General features: G+C 42.6%; 2 pseudogenes across 2 annotated transcripts; one reads left to right on the top strand and one right to left on the bottom strand.

Annotated features, from left to right (window-relative positions):
* The first annotated feature begins 826 nt into the window (after positions 1 to 826).
* On the top strand, positions 827 to 13150 carry LOC309705662 (protein cramped-like; annotated as a pseudogene). The gene is made up of 19 exons: positions 827 to 830; positions 1099 to 1301; positions 1396 to 1549; positions 2002 to 2085; positions 2263 to 2311; positions 2543 to 2628; positions 3068 to 3191; positions 4039 to 4120; positions 5901 to 6842; positions 7137 to 7308; positions 7484 to 7656; positions 7764 to 7838; positions 7943 to 8024; positions 8200 to 8310; positions 8949 to 9106; positions 9777 to 9963; positions 10231 to 10398; positions 10635 to 10784; positions 11706 to 13150. The product of its transcript is annotated as a protein cramped-like (transcript).
* Positions 13151 to 13719: 569 nt separating this feature from the next.
* LOC309704393 (dehydrogenase/reductase SDR family member 7B-like) lies at positions 13720 to 18865 on the bottom strand (annotated as a pseudogene). The gene is made up of 7 exons: positions 18760 to 18865; positions 18093 to 18267; positions 16521 to 16634; positions 16193 to 16403; positions 15926 to 16018; positions 15675 to 15827; positions 13720 to 15253 (listed from the first exon to the last, which is right to left on the bottom strand). The product of its transcript is annotated as a dehydrogenase/reductase SDR family member 7B-like (transcript).
* Between the last annotated feature and the right edge of the window lie 1948 nt (positions 18866 to 20813).

Raw genomic sequence — 20813 nt, 5'->3', positions numbered from 1 at the left:
TTTCTAAACAATGAATCAAAGCTAGAGATGACTTAAGGCTTTCAGGATGACTTTTAAACACAATGAAGGATTCCCCTGTAGGCTACCAATCACTAATAGTATTGTATTTGCTAAGTGTGAGCTGGTTGGTGTCAGTTTATCTATGCAGACAAGGCATTACCTCCTGGGTTTCCACACTACCTGTCCCTCTGGAGGCACAGACAGCTTTGGGTGGGGCTGAGACTTAGTAAGGTGGTGGTGGTTTTTGAGTTTGTTAATGAGGCTATGCCACCCAGTAATCTGTGTGTTCCTCATTGAAAAGTGGAATTTATTTGGAAAAATATTTCAGTACATTATACATCTGTGATTTTAATTTGTACATTTTTCCTTTTAAAATTGCTTTGTCCACAAAACAGCAGCCATTGATCAGATCAGAAACAATATTATTTACTTGTGTATCCTTTGACAGGTATGACTGGTGGATTTTTGTTGTTTGAAACAGAAAAGCTCTGATTGTGTCAGAAACTATATTTAGATTGAGCACAAACGTTTGACTGTCTGACTAAGAAAGCCTCACTTATTTTTATGTGATGCTATATCGGTGCACTTCTATTTTGAAGGCGACACATCTAGGTTATTGTCTGTGAGCCAGTCACATGCTTGTGTTTGTAAATTAACACCCATTTGGGCTAAAAAAAAACAAAAAAAACAACACTTTTTTTTCTTTATTTATTTTTTTTTATAATGTAGCACAGTACTGCAACAGCAACTCTCTGGGTGCTCCTGCTAATGTCTCCTGGTGTTGTGCACAGTACTGGGCCAGAAAACTTGGCCAGTGGAGCCCACCATGAGTTGGTTTTGGAACTGTGTAATGTAGACCTGACCATAGGGACTGATTGCTTTTCCTGTCTCCTTGCCAGAGCTTAACCACAGAGAGGGAAGCTCTGCAGGTTCTGTGCGCTGTAATGGCAGTGGGTGGCTTTGTGTGCATGTATTTTAACATCTCGCAAATCACACACCTCAGATCAACCTTTTTTCGTTATGACATAAAAAACAGCCAGGGTGGTGAGCTGATATTTAAGTTGTGCCTTTCCTCTGAATGTTTCTGTGTTAAAACAGGGGCAGAGAATGGCTCCTCTTCCCAGGGTGTGGTGGGGCAGACCGGGCCTGTGGTCAGCTCCACGGGGGGAGTATCCAAGACCTCCAAGGGCCAAGGGTCTACAGAGAAGGAAGAACAAGCTGGTAACCAGAAAAGAGCCCGTCGGCAGTGGGAATCCTGGAGCGCCGAGGACAAAAACAGCTTTTTTGAGGGTCTTTATGAGGTAAAGCTTGCAACAACCTTTTACCAAGTTAAAAGTTTACCATGTGTAGATCTTTTGACGTCGTAGATTCACGGCTGCCCTCCTTTGTTCCCAGCACGGGAAGGATTTTGAGGCCATCCAGAACAACATTGCAATGAAGTACAAGAAGAGAGGCAAGCCAGCAAATATGGTGAAGAACAAGGAACAGGTCCGCCACTTTTACTACCGAACTTGGCACAAGATCTCCAAACACATCGACTTCGCTAACGGTGAGTTGCTTTTTTTCTCTCTCTCTTAATTCACCTTGGAATTTTTGATCCCCAAATATGAAGTTTGTACACTGTAATGACTTTATCGAATGACGCCTCATAAAAATGTGTACAACTCATACAACAAGGTGATGTCTTAGGCTGATCTTAATTGGTTTATTTTAGGTTTGTGTTTAGTTGTTTCAGTTATGCTACTTACTGCAGACACTGTGAATGAGAAGTAAAGAAGAGATGCTGTTAAACAGCCACATATATTATTATTTTTTCCTACAACAGAACTCACACTGACATTTTTGTTTTTTAGCAAGCAAAACATATGTTAAAGAAGTTCACCAGATAAGCTGGAGCTCTTTTCCCCTACAAAAAGCACCCAGTGTTACTCTCATGTTATCTTTATGTAGCACGCACAGGCCTCCACCAGTGTTGTGACTTGTGCTTCCTTTCCTTCTCAGTGTACTCCAGGGTGTTAAAGAAATCTTCTCAAGAACTGTACGGCCTCATCTGCTACGCCGAGCTTCGCAAAAAAGTTGGAGGATGTAAGTGAGGGCTGTGAAAGCGCTTGGATGCAATGTAGACTGCGTGTGTTTTGCTGTTTGTTCTGCTGGTTGTGGACACAGGGGATGTGATTAAACTCCAGATGATCCCTGTGGCTCGGGGCAGTTGCCCCTGAGGAGCATGTCTTAACTAGCTGTCTTGTGTTTTGTCTTTGACAGTGATGGATGATAAGAATGTGGCAAAGCTGAACGAACTCATCCAGCAAGGGTAAGTCTGTGGCAGAAGCTTTGGCTAGTGGGTTTACGTACACATCTGGGATTGTGATACTTTAAACTGATGCACTAGATCACATTTGGAAAGATACAGATTAGCACTTTGCTAGTATGAAAAACAAATCTGAGGGCTGAGTTGACAGTATGTAGTCAGATGCTTTCTCTGTGGCACGGCAAGGTTTAGAGCTTACAACATATATGAATAAAGATTCTTCTGTTCCACCAGGGCCACCACCGTGCGCTCTAAGGGGAGGAACCTGCGGATCAAAGCTCCAATGTGCCGAGCGTTGAAGAAACTTTGTGATCCAGATGGTGAGTATGAGCCTGCAGAAACCCAGCACACGCGTTACAGAACAAGCACTGAAAACCTCACTGATGGTGAGACTGGGGGGTTCACGGGGGCGGGGCTTTTTTACAAAAACCATGGCATCAAGTGGGCTGGTGGTGTTTCCATGGTAACTTTGGGTGCAAAGTGAGGAGGATGAAGGAGATGACTGTTCTGACCAGCTGTCATCAACCCCTCTGCTCAATAACACCCACTCATCACACTTACTGAAAATATTTGCTTTCATCAAGGGTAGAAAAAGACTGTCTCTTGTCATTGTTGTATGTAAATCTGTGAATGGATCCCACCGAGATTGATGGCTGCCTTTTCATTTTGTCGTGGTTGATTAAGTGAGAGAGCATAGTTGAGTTTATAGGTTTTGGGCTTTTCTTATAGTGGCTGAATCTGTAATTTTGTGTCCTGCAGGAGTGAGTGATGAAGAGGACCAGAAGCCGGTGCGTCTGCCCTTGAAGGTGGCAGTGGAGCTCCAGCCACGCAGTAACCACTCCTGGGCCCGAGTTCAGAGTCTTGCCCACAACCCTCGCCTCAGGTCTGACATGGATAAGAACCACAATATATTTTCAAAAGCATAACATCCAAGAGTCGGAGAGATGTCATACCTTCATTAATTCATTTTCTATTATTATTTTATTTATTTATTTTATTAGTTCAAGCCATGGTGATGCAACAAAGCCTGAGCTAATTTAAGAACCTCTTCTTGGCTTCAGACTGCTTATTTCAGTTTGATGGTTTGCATGTTTTCCACCGTTTTCTGGGTCAGCTCTTTTTTTTTTTTTTTTTTTTTTTGTGCAAATTAAATATGTGTGTATATGTTTTTTTTTTAAGCTAACTCGTGAAATTTGAAAAGTGTAAACACCCTCAGACATGATGCTGTTCAAAGTTTAAACTCTATTTCTTTCATTTTTAATTTTTGTTCTCAGTTCAGTTTTCAGTTAGTGTTCAGACTGGGTTTGCTTCTTTTGAGGTTCAGTTTCGTTTTTACTGGTTTCAGTGTTAGGGTTTTTTTTTGTTTTTTTGTTTAATTATTATGATAATAAGGGTTATTTATCATGGGTAGGTTGAAGAAGGGTAAAGACTTTGTGAAAATGGCTGAATTACAGCAATGTCAGTATGCATTTGTTTGCAAACGTGACAAAACAAATATAGTAAAACTATACATTAATGAACATTTCTGTTTTATTTTAGTTATTTTTGGAGCACGTAGTTGGCGTTTTGATTTTTCCCACACAGGATTATTTCGGTTTTAGAAAACTCTATTAAATTTGATCCACAGTAGTCTAAGTGTAAAATGTAGAAGTAGTTTATGTCAGACGTATTCGACCTGGTAGTGTTGTATTTTGCAAAGTTGACATCAAATGTTTTTTCTGTTTTCTCAGGATGGTGGTGGAGCTCCACAGGAAAGTTTCCAGCCTCATAGAGTATCTGAAACAGAAGTGGGCTTATCATGACCAGTGGATTGTATCCTTTTTAAAAAAAACATTACAGTGCAATATGTATGCAAAACTCTTCAGAGTGTTTTTCATTCCTAGTGTACATATTAGAAATGTACTGCTCTAACATGCTGCTTTCTGGGGCATATACAGTGGGGCAAAAAAGTATTTAGTCAGCCACCGATTGTGCAAGTTCCCCCACCTAAAATGATGACAGAGGTCAGTAATTTGTACCAGAGGTACACTTCAACTGTGAGAGACAGAATGTGGAAAAAAAAAAAATCCATGAATCCACATGGTAGGATTTGTAAAGAATTTATTCGTAAATCAGGGTGGAAAATAAGTATTTGGTCAATAACAAAAATACAACTCAATACTTTGTAACATAACCTTTGTTGGCAATAACAGAGGTCAAACGTTTACTATAGGTCTTTACCAGGTTTGCACACACAGTAGCTGGTATTTTGGCCCATTCCTCCATGCAGATCTTCTCGAGAGCAGTGATGTTTTGGGGCTGTCGCCGAGCAACACGGACTTTCAACTCCCGCCACAGATTTTCTATGGGGTTGAGGTCTGGAGACTGGCTAGGCCACTCCAGGACTTTCAAATGCTTCTTACGGAGCCACTCCTTTGTTGCCCGGGCGGTGTGTTTTGGATCATTGTCATGTTGGAAGACCCAGCCTCGTTTCATCTTCAAAGTTCTCACTGATGGAAGGAGGTTTTGGCTCAAAATCTCACGATACATGGCCCCATTCATTCTGTCCTTAACACGGATCAGTCGTCCTGTCCCCTTGGCAGAAAAACAGCCCCATAGCATGATGTTTCCACCCCCATGCTTCACAGTAGGTATGGTGTTCTTGGGATGCAACTCAGTATTCTTCTTCCTCCAAACACGACGAGTTGAGTTTATACCAAAAAGTTCTACTTTGGTTTCATCTGACCACATGACATTCTCCCAATCCTCTGCTGTATCATCCATGTGCTCTCTGGCAAACTTCAGACGGGCCTGGACATGCACTGGCTTCAGCAGCGGACCACGTCTGGCACTGCGGGATTTGATTCCCTGCCGTTGTAGTGTGTTACTGATGGTGACCTTTGTTACTTTGGTCCCAGCTCTCTGCAGGTCATTCACCAGGTCCCCCCGTGTGGTTCTGGGATCTTTGCTCACCGTTCTCATGATCATTTTGACCCCACGGGATGAGATCTTGCGTGGAGCCCCAGATCGAGGGAGATTATCAGTGGTCTTGTATGTCTTCCATTTTCTGATGATTGCTCCCACAGTTGATTTTTTCACACCAAGCTGCTTGCCTATTGTAGATTCACTCTTCCCAGTCTGGTGCAGGTCTACAATACTTTTCCTGGTGTCCTTCGAAAGCTCTTTGGTCTTGGCCATAGCGGAGTTTGGAGTCTGACTGTTTGAGGCTGTGGACAGGTGTCTTTTATACAGATGAGTTCAAACAGGTGCCATTCATACAGGTAACGAGTGGGGGGACAGAAAAGCGTCTTACAGAAGACGTTACAGGTCTGTGAGAGCCAGAGATTTTCCTTGTTTGAGGTGACCAAATACTTATTTTCCACCCTGATTTACAAATAAATTCTTTACAAATCCTACCATGTGAATTCATGGATTTTTTTTTTTTCCACATTCTGTCTCTCACAGTTGAAGTGTACCTCTGGTGCAAATTACTGACCTCTGTCATCATTTTAAGTGGGGGAACTTGCACAATCGGTGGCTGACTAAATACTTTTTTGCCCCACTGTACCAGCTTGTGTCGAATATAAACTGGTCCTTAACTTTGAAAACTCAGCTTAAGAGTCTCATGGAGAGAGAGGCTCTAGAAGGCAACCAGACCAGCACAGCCTCTCCCAGCATAACTCAGAAGGAAGAACTTTTTCTTTTTCCAGCTGAGAGCTGCACATTGACTACACTGCCTGGGGTGGCACGTGTGGTTCACTCCAAAGCGTCCTGCACTGTCCATTGGATCGAGAGTGGCAAGAGCCGACCTAATGCCAAGGAGTTGCCAGCTGCCCAGATCCTGGGCATCCATGCAGCTCCACAACCTCGAACTGGCAGCAAATCTGGGCGGGGAAGCGCTGCTGTTGCTGGTGCTTCACTGACTATAACGGGTGATGCTCGTCGAACTGAAACCCCCAACCCTGATCCATCAGCAGACAGTTCTGCAAAGGTAGAGGAGAAGAGACTTCAGTCCCCTTGTGTCCCAGTTTCCTCTCAGCTGACTGTCAGAGAAGAGGGAGATGGGATGGGATCTTCTGATCCAGGAAAGGCCTGCACTGGCGTTGAGGTCAGTGGTGGTTTAGCCATGACCAGAAGCACGGACAGGTCATGTAGTGGTGCCGATGGCTCCGCTGAGCAGTACAAAGAGGAGCAGAGCACCAGCGCGTCTTCCTCGGAGGCAAATCAGCCTCCTTCAGTCAAACCTCCAGTGACTGGCTCAGACGAAGCCGTGTCGCAAGCTTCCCCACCAGCGACCAAAGAACGGGTCGTTGAGCAGATCAGAGAGGAAGGCTGGAGCGCCCGTGACGCAGAGAACGTCACCCTGGCCGAGCTGTACCTGATGTTTGGGAAGCCAGGCAAGCTGCAGCTGGAGTACGAGTGGCAGCCGGTCACAGCTCCACCCAGCAACTCAGAAGAGGGACAAGCCTCAGTGCAGCCAAAGCCCGACAGGACAAATCGAGTTTTGCGCTGCTTACTCAAGCTGGTTTCCACTGAAGTCAACCCCAAACCTCTGGTAAGTTTTCCCTTTTCTGTCTTCCAAGATTGTGGCCTGGTGTGTTGTTTAAATTACAAGTTGAAAAGATGAAAAATGTGTAATTATCAGTGGCATTAAGGCTTAAAATTAAACATTTTTAAGATGCAGCAGTGTGAAGAGTTTATATTCCGTACAAAGCCAGCTGATGAAAAACATGTTACTGGTTATGTACTATGAACACCACAGGTTTTTTTTTTTGTTTGGTTTTTTTTTGTCTTTTTCAATGAAAGTGCTATTTCGAGATAGGAGCATATCATGTGTCTTTTCCTTCAGGCTCCAGAGCTGTGCTCCACAGCCACATCACCCCTCAAGACCTATCAGGAGGAGCAAAACCAGGTCCTCACACCTCCGGCGAAGGGTCCTGTTGCAGGCGCCCGTAGCCCCAGCTGTGGGCGGCCGCAGGCGTCTTTGCGCATGCCCAAGTTACAGCTGCCAAGTGCTGGAGGTATTTATGTCTCTCTCCTGCTGGCTTTTGTGATAAAGTCTTTTCTGTACTTACAGTGCTGTAGTTATTAAACAGCGAGAAGTAATTATGCAGCACCGATGCTTCCTCTTTAGAAGTTGTCTTCAAATAGCTGCCTTTCCTGATGTGGCACCACATCTGTTTCAATCCTGTTCAGGTGGGCGCAACCTTACCCGCTCTCTGCTGGGTTCTACTGCAGTTGGCGAATCAGAAAGCAGCGTGTTCGCAGTACCCACCACGCTGCCACCCAACAGCTCACGGCACAACCGAATGTTCTCCCCTAACAAAGAGGCAGAGCTAGCCTTCAGACAGCAGCTCGACTCGATCAGTGTAAGCCAGAATAATGCATCATTTTTTGTTTATGCCAACTGTACAGAGACATAATTCATGTATTAACGAGCATTAATATGTGCTTTTTTCTTTTCTTTTTCTCACAGATGCAGTCAGATCTTTTCCTTTCTAGACAGAGAAAACCTCGGAACAGACAACTTCGCAAACCACTTGTAGTTCAGGTGAGAGCAAGATCATTATCCATTCATCAGTTCTGGGCTTGGTTGGGTGGAAGGCGGGTTTTCCTAAGTGTGTTTTTGTTTGGCCACTTCTTTCTCGTTCACAGCGAACACTGCTGCCCAGAACTACAGGAGACACTCCTCAACACGTCTGCTCCTTCTCCATCCTCTCCAACTCCTCTGCCACAGGTACTCCTCAGATGGCAGGACAGAACGATAGAATATGTCGTCAGCTGAGGCTGGAAATGTTTAGGGCGTAGTTTTACAGTATGCATTAATGAAATCACAGCTAAAAACGATTTCTCTTTCTCAGCAAGACCCTCTGGTAATTGTCTGCTCTCTCACTTCCTGTTTCTTCCTTCAGGAACTGGATCTTTCCGGCCGATCCATCCCCGACTAGCTCCTTCCTCTCGCTCTGTCCAAACTAAAACAACCCCAGCAACATCCAGCTCTGCGGGGGCCAGCCAGCTCTCTAGTATGGACTTCTTCTGTTATCTACTACATTTTTCTGTTTTATTGAAATATTGATAAACTCTACACCAAATATACTGCAAAAAAATTACATATTGTTGTTTTTATGGGGTCAACAACTTTGCTTTTATAAGCACCCAGTTTCACACCTTGGCTCAGGCGATTAGAGGATCATCAGGGGTCCTTTTGTCCCTCTGTGGGGGGATACTCCCACTAGGTTTAAATCTGGGACTCCCCACCATTTGACCTTAGAACTGAAGAAGCTTCTCGGATGAGAGGTGAAACGTCTTCAAGTAACTTAAAGAAGTCCAGATGCTTTTCTTTGTAAGCTCCTTTGACTACGATGACCTGGATGACTGAGAACCTTCACAGACATATTTTATAAAATTGCTTAAAAACATATTTAAGGTCCAAGTTGTATTTGTGTAAGATTCCTGTGTCAAAATCTAGAACTCTGAGAAGGTCAGTGACAGACAGTATTTCTGTGCAGACGACAGAAGCAAAAACATTTTTCCAGAAGACCTTGGACCATCCTTTTTTTTTTTTTTCTTCCTGCTCTGCTCTTCACATGCTGTTGCTGTTGATGCTTATCAGGAGTGATATGACAAATCTCTCGTTTGCCTGAACTGTTAATACTTTCAGGTGCCATTGACCTGGCAGCTAAGTCTGCAGGCATCATCCCAGGCAGTCCCTGTCGGGAGGTGGATTCTTCCACTGTGGATAACAGCGCTCTTCTCGCCACCACTCCCATTGCTGATGCTGAGCCAGACTCTCAACTCCACCAGCAAAATGTTCCAGAGGTCAGAGACAGACACACACACACACACACACACACACACACACACACACACACACACACACACACACACACACACACACACACACACGGACTAGAACCCTCCTTCATTTGATGTCTCCTCCTTGCCTGTGGCATTAGAATAAATGCTATTGCCCATTACCATCTTGGAGTGTTACATTTAAAACGGTCAGTTTTTGATTTATCTTACTTTAATGAAAGTTATTGCTCACTCTAATGATTTTCTGTTTATCTGTGCGGTGTAGGCCAGGTTTTGCATAATGTTTTTCTTTTTACTGTGCATCTGTCGTACAAGACTTCACAAATGATTTAGTAATTTTTATAGATTTTCTTTGTAGACATTATTCTTGCATACAGTTGTCATATTCATGATCACCTGTTTATTTGTCTGTTACGGTTTAAAAACAAGCTGCTCCAAACAGTTTGCCCTGATGGGATAAATAAAGCTGTTTGTATCGCCATCAGAGCGTTTCCTTGCTCACAGTGGACCTTTGTGAGGGAACACTTGGCTTAGTTAAAGGCAGTGAGTCTGCGTAACCTCATTTGTTTTCCAGTCGTAGCTGATCACCATTTGGTAAAGAAAATTGTCAGCTATGCTTGAATAAATGGTTTAAAAAAATGTGATGTGCTAAGTTAAATCGCTCTTTCCATAGAATGGCGTACCACCTCCGTCTCCTGGAGTCACCGGCGGGGGAGACTCACTCCTCTCTCCCCCGAGCGTTGCCTCGCTCCTTGATATCTCACTCCCAGGCCCTCCTGAAGAGGCTCTAACCCCCGGAGAACCTCAAACGCAGATCAGCGACTCCATCATCGAGCTTGCCATCAACTCCACACATTACGGTGCGTGCACGTGCAGACGTCTTACCCGAGCCATATTGACAAGAAACTGCTAAATAAAGCTTGATGATGTTTGTTTAGTGAAATGGAAAGTGAGAGTAGGTTAGAAAGGTTTTGTAATTACCACTGAGGTCAGCTTTGTGGCTCCACAGCATTAATTCCTCTGCAGGTTGTGGAAAAGAGTGCACGTTGACATCCAAGCAGCTAAACATCTGAGCCTGCTGAGTTTAATCGCTGATATCTCATTTCTGTTTGCCTGCTGCACTGCAGGTGAGGAGGCTGCTCTCTCTCCAGCCAAGCTGGGCAACAGCGACGGCTCCAAACTGCTGGCCTCGTCTCCCTCGCTCAGCCCATCCAGAGGCTGGATCCCTTCACCCAGCCACGACCCTCAGTGGTACCCCAGCGACTCGTCTGACTCCACACTGGGATGCCTCCTTTGTAAGAGTTTTTTTGCTTCCTTTCTCAAGAGTGTGCCAGAAGTTACATTTTAGGCCAAGAAGAACAGAATATTAAGTGGATGTATTTTTATCATTACTTCCCACTAAAAATGCTGCATACAGCAGCACGTGCAGTCAACATTTACAAAGATTTGTTTGTAAAATCCCCAATATTACTAACACAGCTGTATGATGAAAGGCCATTTACTCAGTCTTTTGCTCTTATTTTCCTTGCAGCCAGCATGGTCTCTCCTGATAAGGGCAGACGGACCACCCTAACCCCCACTGGCCCCTCCAGTGGCACAGCTCTACTCGGTCCTAGCCTCCTGGACTGCAATTCTCATGATTCTCATGATTCAATCCCGTGGCCTTCCTGATGTGGCAGAGGTAAGTAAATGCTTGTTGATTAAATGAAAGAAAGTTGTGACTGAGAAGCAACACTTGCCACAAACACAACACAGTCTGAATCTCAGCAACCAACATGTTATATGTTATTAATTAGTCTCTAAAATGTAAATGTAAAAACATCACTTCCCATTTTAAAAATAACCTGCATTTATATCCACTCTGAAAATGTGGTTCTTATCCCCTTTTGGATCTGTCCTGCTGTGCAAGTGGACTCTGACCCAGAGCCGGTTGTGTTAGGGACCACATGGTACCTTTTGGATAGATCAGCTTCTGGGCTGATCCACCAAATTTTAGGTGATTTTTAATGAAAAACTTGTTGAGTCACACCCTGAGATTCAGACACCATACCTTTTGAAATGCTGACAGCATTTAATATCTGAATCTCAGTCTGTGAACACGTTTCCATTTTTAGTGCTCTCTCTCGCTCTCTTGCGTGCTTTGATAGCGACTTTATGAAGAAATGAATCGGGAGTGTCAGTTAGCTGGTTCAGGTGTGGCAGGAGGGGATGAGGCAGAGAGAAGCTCTAAGTTTGTTAAAGATAACCTGCCAGTGAGCAGGTTTAGTTCAGATTGTGTTAAGTGATTCATCTCAGGGTTAACAAACGCAGACTTGTTAGCTTAAACCTGTTTCCTGGGATGGGGCCCAAACCTGCCTGGGAGGTGAATAGAGCCCGGTGACTGTTGCCTCCTGTGTTTGGACTAACACATCTGCTTTTTCAGTAAATAATTTAATTTCATTGACAGATATTGATGTGATGAACTTTTCCCCCCCTGCACTCTTGACCTAAAGTATGAAACTGTTCGAGGGATGTCTGGAAAAATCTTGTTTTTTGGGGTTTTTTTCTCCTTCTTGGATTTGCCCTTGTTGTCAGTCTGAAAGCTCTTTGGTGTTGCTTGCAGATGGATTCTCAGCTTGCTTGTATGATGAGTGAGAGCAGCATAGACTACATCGCTCGCTTCAATGATCTGGCTCAGGAGCTCGCCGTAACTGAGCCCTCCATTCCACCTCCCTGAGGAAGACTCCACCAAGCCATGGTCATCTGTACCTCTAATCTACAGCCAGTTCCAGGCATTTCCACAGTTCCAGGAGAGAGAGACACAAACTTCTGGGCCCACACTTGGAAGCAGTGACTACTGCTAGAAATTCAAAACCGATTTGCAGCCAGCAGCTGCAAATTACCCCAACTTTTACCACGTCTGGTTCTCACACCTGTCGATAAGCAGGCCATTCCTAAAAAGAGACCAAGGCAGAACTTTGCTCACCTAGAGCATCATGTTGTTGGTGACAAGAGGTACTGTAAGTGAGGAGAGGAGAGGTTTCCTCTCTGTCTTCTCCCTGTTTGGAGAAAGAAGACTGGGGAGAAAGGCCAACCCCATCCCCCCTCAAAGCCATCCATGGCCTGTTTGTAAAAGTGCAATAATAGGTGGTCAACCGTGACCATTGTTCAAAAGCGAGTTGCGTTGGTTTCACTGAACTGTTCTCTAAGGAACAATTCCCTTTAAATACAAACACTTTAGATAAAACAAATGAGTTTACAAAGATACAACCTCATGTACAGGAAAATACTATGCCATATCCGAACAAAATATCTGATCTTTCATGTCTCTTCCTGCTCTCGGTGTGTGAGTGCATGAATGTATCTGTGTGTGCGTGTGTATTAAAGGCTGTAAGGCTGACCGCTCAAAATGTGCAGTTCAGATCATCAGCTGGTGGCAAACAGCCACTGGACTGTGATTTTTATTAAAAGTAATGTCGGTGAGAAAGAGATACTTGGCATAGTTCAGTAGCAAAAGTGGAACAAAACAAAGTGATGTGTAGAAGTTCATTTTTCCTGTTGGCCTCCTTTTTTCTTTTCTTTTTGTTCCTCATCTCTTATGAGTTCAGGTGTTACAGATTGTGTTGTAGTCACACGTGTTTGGAATCGGGTTCTTCATTTCTCAAACCCACATTTAAAAAAAAACAAACAAAAAAAACAAAACAAAAAAAACAAACAAATACAAATAAAAAATGGCAGCTTGTTGGTTGACTCCACTTGGGTAGCTCCACAGATGCTGAAAATGTTATTGGAATTATTTTATTGTTGCATTCATTTCTCATTAGTTTTGTGTGCAGAGATGCAAGTTCAAATATTGGATTTTGTTGCATAAACAGGAATACCTTTTTAGATATTTAAGCCCTCTTCACACGTGTGGTATTTGGAGACTGAATCAGAATGTTTTAAAGAGTCTGTGCTGACAGTGCTTATAGCCACAAACAGCATAATGTGCGTAATGTACTGTTCTTCATGGTTGTTGCGTCTGAATGAAAGCCTTGAGGAACGTTCACATTAAAACGTTTCCTTTGACTCGGCGCTTTCCCAGCTCCTCATTCGCAAGCTGCAATAGGGAGAATTTCCCTCCTGTATTGTAGATGTGAGCGTGAATTGCACAGGAAGGTTTTAATGAAGGGAGATGAACAACTCAAAAAGATGCGCGTGAGCGGCAGCACTCTGATGCGTGCCTGTCTGTTAACATACATTCAGGCTTGCGCTGTTTTAAAAGGTGACCTATCCAGACCTGAAGCTGCCAGATCAACAGCAAGGAGGGCGTGTCTTTGTTTACTTTTGCTGTCGTTTTCAGTAACGCTGACACAACAGGTGGGCGCTCTCTTGCCGACGCCATCGATTACAAGGAAATCTAACAATGTTGCTCATTTACTTTCCTTAGTTCTGTTGCTTTCTTGCCGTCCTAATTAGTTCAAACAAATGAGCTGGCTGCAGCCACACATTCATTTTGTTTGACAAACTAGAATTATGAATGTCCTGGCTACTATTGAGTTCCCAGTAGAAATACACTCCATAAGAGCGAGCGGTTAATTTAATGAAACACTAAAGCCATAGTTGACTCCATTTATTTTAATTTTTGTTTTTTATTATATGCCCCCAAATTACTTTCCTCTGACTAGTGGATGCTAACAAAACACTATGACTAAAGAGTGGCTCTTGCATGTTACAGAAGCAGACATCGTTTCTCTGAATTTTTCATGCAGTACAGACTCATTGCCTTCACATTTAATTTGATCAACCAGCATCATCTCTATGCAGCTGTGTGAACCCGTTTGGTGTAAACTGTTAGACCTCTTTGTCATTCCACAAACGAGATTGTAAGACGATCTAACAAATGTAAGCGCTCCTGTGGTGTTAGTTTGTGAACATTTGGAAACGCTTGATCTTGTCACACTAGATGATTCTTAATAAGGAATCCTATTGAAGGATGTATTTGTACAAATGGAAATTCCAGTATTCACTGCGCTTTTGTAACATAATGTAAATCATTATTTGGACTATTTATTGTTAATATTTCTGAGACAAGTGTTTTTTCTGTTTTAATTTAAGGTGACATCCAAGAAAGGAGGAAAAAAAAATACTGTTTTCAGTTTGTAAAAGGTGTTTTATTCTGTGCATAAAGATAGTTATAAAAACCTGCCTGTTTTCTTGTATTCACTGTGTTTGGGGGATACACAGCAGTTCATATGCAAGCTTGTACAAAGTTCGGTCTTTGGCCTTGGGCTTGTTTCTGACAGGTTTGTCAGCTTCTCCAGAGATGGATGAGTGGTTTATCCGCACAGACTCCACACTGAATTCCTCGCTGCTCCCAATAAAAGTACAATCATGCTCCAATCCAGACGACACTTTAAAGTGACAAAGAATATTAGCCGGAAACAAAAACTCGACTGCACATACGTGTGCTGAAGTGACTCATTTTCAGTGATGTGCTCTGCATACTGCATGGAAAATATGACCCAGAAACAGGTCGGGTGCTGCACCATTTTTCAATGAGAAATTGTTGGCAAACGTTGACTTTGTAACCACAGTAGATATTTTAAAGGAGAGTAAGTGACACAGTTGTGGGTAGACATTCTGCCAAAACATCAGACATGATTCCTTTACCACAGTTTGGTTTATTTAAGCTGTTCTGTTTGCATCAGGAGTCCCAAATTATGGAGTTCAAATTAAACCATCTCTTCTCACCAGCCTGCAAAATGTGATACTGCAGGCTTTTGCCAACAATTTTTGTTGTTTTTGGGTGGGAAGGGTAAAAGTTTCTCAGACATGACAGACAATATCAACATGTAAATTAGACATTAAACAATGAATAGTACAAAAACCCACTCCAGCTCTGTCCCAGATGTTATAAAACAGATCTCCTCATTTCCTCCAAAGTCTTGCTTATTTCAGGTCCTAGACCTCACCAGCTCGAACATCACTTATCCTTAGGTTTTTGCTCCTTTCGAGCGCGCGAGGACATGAGCTTGAAGAAAAGTGCAGGCCAGAGTGTGCGGAGGTATACTGCAGCAGTGGGCAGAGGGCCGGCCAAAACCACGTCTTTACTTTGCTGACGAACAGCCTTTAGGACTTCCCACGCCACGTCCCTGGGGTCCCAGCCCGTAGCTGTAGTTCTGTCCAACACTGAGCGGTAGTTGCAAAGACAAGAGACATGTTGCATCATTGATACAAGAGAGTACAGATTACTTCAATTAATTCAAATTACTTTTATTTATATAGTACCAAATCACAACAGCAGTTGCCTCGAGGTGCTTTTTAATGTAAGGTAAGAAAGACCCTACAATAACTTATAAATTACTCTGGTTATGTTGCTTCTTACTTTTATTATTTAGTTATAAAAATCCATTTGGCTTGTAGTCTTTTCCTTATGTAGTCAAAAAAAAAAATCAGTAAGAAAACACAAAATCCCAGCTGGCATCAAAGATCCACACACATTCCAACACCACCTTAATAACTCTGAGATTTATCACCTGTTACCAGCTGACTCTTAAAAATGCTGCTTTTGCTACTGTTACTCTTTTGTTCCATCCTCTCACTGCCTCACCTCCATACTTGGATCCATCTCCTGTGACAGCATTGATCGACAGGTTGGTTCAGATGTACCCGGGGCTGATCACAGTCACTGGGATCCCGTAGCGCTCCATCTCTGCCCGCAAGCAGTCGAAGTAGGCCTGGGTGGCGTGCTTGGACGCAGCATCTGACCAGCATGAGACAAATCAGAGGCTTGCTTTAGTTACCCTCCTCCTGCTGGCAAACTCATGTTGTGTTTGTTTGCATTAATCAAAGACGACTTACAGGCTGACCGGTAAGGAATGGCTATCTTCCCCTGGACGCTGCTAATCACTACAATATGGCCGCTGTGCCGGCGAACCATGGAAGGCAGGAGAGCTGTGGAGAGAGGAAAGAAATGAAAGAGAGAGGGCTGACTCATATTCATGATAATCTTCACCCAAATCTCTACATAAATGACTTATTAACTTCACATTTAGCTCGGCTCTTTCAACCACAAGCCAAAATAAATGAAAACATCCCGTACGCTGAAACCAACAAGATTAAACAAACCTTGTGTAAGAGCAACGGGCCCGAAGTAATTTGTCTCCATAACATCCCGCTGAACTGAAATGTGAGTCTCTAGTATATTGCCAAGGTAACTGATTCCAGCATTATTAATGAGGATGTCCACTTGTCCGTAACATTTCAGGATCTCTTCTGCAGCTCTCTCCACCGTGTCTGTTTTAGCCAGGTCGAAGACAACAGTACAGGGAGTGTGAATCTGGTGGATAACCAAAGCGAAACAAAACGACTCTTTACAAATGGATCCTTAGAGGCTAAGCTATAGTTCAGACAGACCAGACTTTATTGTGTTACTCCTTTGTGTGTATATACATACCAGTTTCTGTGTGTTTGCTGAACTCGCTGTTAGTTCTTGGACCACCTGCTGCAGGCGAGCTGCGTCACGTCCACACAAGCCGTGCACCTGCAGCGTGGAAGACCCGCGCAGACTCTACAATGCAGAATTCTCGTTGTAGATTAGTGAGCATAAAACAGGGGTGGGTGCAGAGAGCCACACCACTAAGCTGAACTCAAATCTGCTCAGTATCTCTTTAATTCTTACCAGGAGCACTTTATAAAACTGAAATAAGCATAGAAGAAAACTGCTAACATTTTTATCATGATATAATAAACATTCCCCAAAACAATTGTGCACAAAATGTCCATATTTTTGCAAAATTTAAAAGACTTAACTTTATTTTAAAATAAGTGCTATTGCTATTTTTAATTATTTTTTCTTGCTCAGCTACAGGAATCTAGTCCGTCTTGAGTTTCTACAAGTGCATCCAGTGAATCAACAGTGCAACAAACTGAAGTTAACGGTTTTAGTTACAACACCAACAGCATGGTTCACTGACTTGCACAACACCTTCTGCTGTACGATTCAGCGGGAAAAAAAAGCAATTTTACTTCTGGCTTCATTTCAGTCACTTTATCTTGCATCTGCTTTAAAAGTCCCACATTTTTCCCTGTCAGATTTTGACAGGTGTAAGTTGTTTACAAACAAACAAACCTTGGTAGTCCCTTTTACTGAGCCTGTGGCTGCTAAACTCTTTTCGTTGTCCCATGTAAAAAATTCATTAACAGGGCTGGGTCATCACAACTGTCATCCACAGCCACCAAGCACTCTTTGATAAACTCCTCAGAGGATGGCTTGTTTGAAATCACAAAGCTGGTCTTGCCTGCTCCATCCCTGGATGTGTGAGGCTTAGTGAAAAGTCCTGTTGCTTTTCGCAGATTTGCTAGCAACAGTCCAGCTCTTTTCTCTCTCTGTTTAGTCTCACAAAGGGGATTCAATCTGTAATCCATAAACAGAGCACTCTGCTCTCCACAAACTAAACACATGGCTTTACCTCTGACTTCAGTAATTAAATATTGAGAAGTCTACGTCCTGTTAAAAACTCTACACTCCGTATCAATCTTTCCTGTTTTTAAAGGTCAGCTGACATCTTTCGGGGCTAGAAACTCTCAGAAACAAAAGATCAGGCACACTTACAGAGGAGATGCATTCGCTCACAAACATGTGTTTGTAAAGTAAAAAAATAGCATTCATGTTCAAAATAGAAGTGACAAATTTGTAATGTGGTTTCCTACAAAAATCAGGAATCCACTCTCTGACCAGGAATTTATCAAAGAGTGTTTGGTGTCTGAAATGGGACAAAATGATTCATGTATACGTATATATGTTTAAATCCTAATTTCCCATTGATCGCACGCAGACTGGTCCGAGACAACCAACGGGCAGTACAATGTCCAAATCTGATAAAGAACTACAACTACATGTTGGCATCTGCACAACAACACTGAAGAATGAGATTGCACATTATCTAAATAAAAGCCTACTAGCACTAAAGCAGTATGGTTTAGAGAGTTTGCACATGTAAGCTGAAATGAATGAATGGAGGCTGACCTTTCCCGAGTCCAGAGCTGGCCCCAGTTATGACCACTACAGCACCTTGGACTGAAGCCCCTTTTCTGAGACGTACAAGTATCCGGTACAACAATACGACTCCCAAACCGGTTAAAACCACCGGTAGCATTCCTCCTCCCATCACACGCTCCATTACTTGGCAATCACCAGCTACCTGCAGGTAAAAAATAATCAGTAAATACCTTATAAGAAATTATTTACTGTACCTTTAAAGTCCATCTGAATGCAACTACCAACATGACAATAATAAACACACATACAGCCAAAAAAGCGGGGGAATTAAATGGTAATTCATTGTAATAAGAACAGTAGGAGTTATGGATCTTCCTTTATCTTCTTAACCACTTAAGCCCCACCTGCTAGCAACAACCAATAACTTGATATCACCAGACTTCGGACAATCTTATTAAGCAAATGTTAACTAAATACATGCATCACTTAGCACATTAATATTCGCATGGTTAAAAAGTACAGTTCAGTATGCCAGGTGAACACCTTGCACATGCACACACTGGGTTTAGCACTAGCTTGTTCTGCGCAGGCAGTGTCAAAATAACGGCTACTGAGGCTAAAGCTAACAACAGCTAGCATCTCTAGCAAATACTAACAAGTGTTGGTTTGTAGTTCTGTTTTTTACAGGTCTCACCTGAGCCGAGCTGCTGAGCAGAGCAGCAGTAATGTGTCAATGTGTCTCCTCTTCTTTTAGCTGATCTTCTTCCTTCTGTTTTGTCTTTATTGACGGTTAGAAAAACAGCTTTTGGTCGCTTTAGCGCCACCGTCTGATCTGGAGTATGCACTTAACAAAATGCGCTCTTTCAAATGATTAACAAATAAGGAAATAAGCTATTATTTCTCGTAAAGCTCATAATTTGATAATTTGCTATATTAATGCTTTACATTTATATTTAGAGGTCTTTTTAAACCACTAGTGCCTATTTAATCAGCTGCTATCTTCTTCATTGCTACATGATCCATTAGAAGTGTGCTCTACATCTCATTTCAGTTTTTCTTTTTAATTATTTAAAAATTCTTAGTTTACTTTATTTTTTATTATTTATTACAAATTGTAGGGTATTTGTCAGGTTCATATTCTTCAGAAGTCCATCCATCCATCCATTCACTTCCGCTTATCCTTTTCAGGGTCGCGGGGGGTGCTGGAGCCTATCCCAGCTGTCATAGGGCGAGAGGCGGGGTACACCCTGGACAGGTCGCCAGTCTGTCGCAAGGCTAACACACAAGGACAAACAACCATTCGCACTCACATACATTTGCACATTCACACCTAGTGACAATTTGGGTTATCCAATTAACCTATCCCCACAAGCTTCATGTCTTTGGACGGTGGGAGGAAGCCGGAGTACCCGGAGGGAACCCACGCAGACACGGGGAGAACATGCAAACTCCACACAGAAAGACCCCGGCCTGATGTTGGAATTGAACTCAGGACATTCTTGCTGTGCGGCAACAGTGCTAACCACCGTGCCACCGTGCTGCCCTTCAGAAGTTCAGAATGGAAATTGCATCACAAACACAGGAAGTTGACTCAGAGTCATGCAGACATCCTGAGTGTGAATAAATACAGCTGAGGTCAGAAGTTTACAGGGACTCACTATGGACTTTAATTTCATGATCTCTTTGAATTGTCCTGGGTGAAATGATTGTACAGCACACATTTTTAATTTCTTTAAAATGAACAAAAATTAGGTAAACAAGTTTGAACTGGTTTTGAACTTTCTCTAATCCAAGGTTACACGAGGTCAAACGTATGTACCTCTAAGGCTGTTGCAAGTTAAAATTTGTGCTTTATAAATATAATTATAAACGATTTTAATGTAACGTTTTTTTCAAGGGATGATTATACAGCGTACATCTTTAATGACTTTTAAAAAAAGACTTCTTTATTTTGGATTTTCTCTAATCCACACAGGGTCAAAAGTATATATAGGCCCAAATATATACATACACCCCCAGTAATATTTGGTTAAATGTCCTTTAGTAAGTTGTACTTCAACCAGATGCTTTTTGTAGCTATTGATGCTACCACCCTGGTTAACACTGTTACTAAGTTTTAAAGACTCAACATTACTGCCCTGAACTTACCTCTTGTCATTGTGGCCAAACAGGTCAATCTTTGCTTCGTCTGACCATAACACTCCGATTTATAAATCAAATCAAGGTACGGTTTATCATCTCATGTGACTTCTGATGTAGATGTGAGTTCCGGCCACATTTGAGACCTATCCAACACATTTCCCAAGGATACCAAGAATACACCGTTGTGTGGATTGTGATCTGGACTTTCAGAATCAGAATAGTTTATTGATCCCTTGGGGCAATTGTGTAGAAAGCATTATTTTTGCAAGAATTAGTTTCCAACCTGTGTGGTGTTGTAAACAGGGACTATAACTGTTTTGTTTTTTTAAAATCATGTCTAATAGGATTCTTTTTTTGTTATAGTTGTTGATGCATCTTTAATTAAATCTTTCCCTGCAGGTCTTCTATGGGTGGAGCCTCTAACCTGTTTGTGAGTCAGTTTTCAGTCCAAGCAAACAGTGTTTTATGTGCTGTCGTCTAAAATATTATAAAATTGCCTAAAATAGAAGTGTTTAAAACAGATCCTGTGCAGCTGCAAAGCAAAAATAAAAAACTCCCTCCAGGCAGAAGCGGCCATTTTCGTATGTGGGGAAAACCCCCACAAAA

This window comes from Aulonocara stuartgranti (assembly GCF_965226115.1).
Source record: "Aulonocara stuartgranti genome assembly, chromosome: 4".
Classification (NCBI taxonomy): Eukaryota; Metazoa; Chordata; class Actinopteri; order Cichliformes; family Cichlidae; genus Aulonocara; species Aulonocara stuartgranti.
This window is presented reverse-complemented; position numbering and strand designations above follow the sequence as displayed.